The sequence below is a fragment of the Alosa pseudoharengus genome, unplaced genomic scaffold, assembly GCF_046254945.1.
Source record: "Alosa pseudoharengus isolate Yale_2024_CS ecotype anadromous, Long Island Sound unplaced genomic scaffold, YU_APseudo_1.1 YU_APseudo_1.1_scf_10, whole genome shotgun sequence".
In the NCBI taxonomy this organism is placed as follows: Eukaryota; Metazoa; Chordata; class Actinopteri; order Clupeiformes; family Clupeidae; genus Alosa; species Alosa pseudoharengus.
The window spans coordinates 36,307,047-36,308,806 of NW_027468565.1; the positions used below are offsets into that span (position 1 = coordinate 36,307,047).

Here is a 1,760-nt window from a genome sequence, read left to right on the forward strand (position 1 = left end):
CACACACAGACTCACACACACACAGACACAAACACACACACACACACACACACCACACACACACACACACAGACTCACACACACACAGACACAAACACACACACACACACACACACCACACACACACACACACAAACACACACAAACACACAACTCATTGACTCACTCCTAAACTGGCGTAGAATTGTCCCAACACTCTCTCCGTCTCAGCACTCATCTGTTTTCATATTCTCTCTCTCACTGTCTCCCTCTTTATTCCCTCCATGCTATTCCCCTCCCTGACCTCTGACCCCTGACCTTGTGTGATCCTTGTTGTCATTTGTTTACCAACCGTTGTCATCCACCAGTGTTGTCATCTTTGGCCAAGGGCGGTGTGTGTGCGTGTACAGTACTGTACTGTGTGTGTGTGTGTGTGTGTGTGTGTGTGTGTGTGTGTGTGTGTGTGTGTGTGCGTGTACAGTACTGTACTGTGTGTGTGTGTGTGTGTGTGTGTGTGTGTGTGTGTGTGTGTGTGTGTGTGTGTGTGTGTGTGTGTGTGTGCGCGCCAGTGTACCCAGGGGTTGTTCTTTTTTTTTTCTCTAAGTGATTCTGTTTGTTTCATGACCTCAGCACTGAGACGGGGTCTGGGGGGAGCCGCGGCCTGCCTCGCCAGTGAGCAGGAGTGTGTGTGTGTGTACAGTCTCACAATCAGACCCGCTCCGATAAATCTGTCTCGAACTCCCGCCACCACCCTCCCACCTGGAGAGCAGTCTACATCTGGGTCAGATTCTCTGTGGTGTGTGTGTGTGTGTGTGTGTGTGTGTGTGTGTGTGTGTGTGTGTGTGTGTGTGTGCGTGTGTGTGTGCGTGTGTGTGTGCGTGTATGTGTGTGTGCGTGCACTCTGTCCGTCTGGCAGGCAACCGATGCCACAGTACCACGTTAAGCTTTTTTTTTTTTGTAAGCTTGAAGATCACAGGCGAGCGAGCTGTGTCTGATCTTCCGCCGTAATCTTTTCCTGCTTCGCACACCGGCCCGGGATTATCATAGCGGCACTCACGAGGGGGCTTCTGTCTGACAGCAGCAGGAGCCCACTAGCTTTTAGGCCGACTCCTCTCTTTTCTCTCTCTCTTCTCTCTCTCTCTTTTCTCTCTCTCTTTTCTCTTGCTCTCTTTTCTCTCTCTCTTCTCTCTCTCTCTTTTCTCTCTCTCTTTTTTCTCTCTCTCTTTTCTCTCTCTCTTCTCTCTCTCTTCTCTCTCTCTCTTCTCTCTCTCTCTTTTCTCTCTCTCTCTTTTCTCTCTCTCTCTCTTTTCTCTCTCTCTTCTCTCTCTCTCTTTTCTCTTGCTCTCTTTTCTCTCTCTTTCTCTCTCTCTCTTTTCTCTCTCTCTCTCTTTTCTCTCTCTCTCTTTTCTCTCTCTCTTCTCTCTCTCTTTTCTCTCTCTCTCTTTTCTCTCTCTCTCTTTTCTCTCTCTCTTTTCTCTTGCTCTCTTTTCTCTCTCTCTTTTCTCTCTCTCTTTTCTCTCTCTTTTCTCTCTCTCTCTTTTCTCTCTCTTTTCTCTCTCTCTCTTTTCTCTCTCTCTCTCTTTTCTCTCTCTCTCACACTCAAGGTCTTCACATGCTTCCCCTCACTTCTGTTTTTTTTTTCCATTTTGTGGTATGGTTAAGGTTCTCTAGGATACAACTTTTACCGATGTACCCTGCAGGGCTCACAATTGATTACAAAAACCCTGAAGTACTAATATGTACTATTTCTGGACCATTTTCGTTCTTTTTTCTATCTCTCT

General features: G+C 47.1%; 1 protein-coding gene across 3 annotated transcripts in view; it reads left to right on the top strand.

The window, feature by feature from the left end:
* The window catches only part of znf469 (zinc finger protein 469), a 256,202-nt gene that overhangs the window by 22,439 nt on the left and 232,003 nt on the right, over positions 1 to 1,760 (top strand). The gene's annotated exons all lie outside the window — the stretch shown is intronic.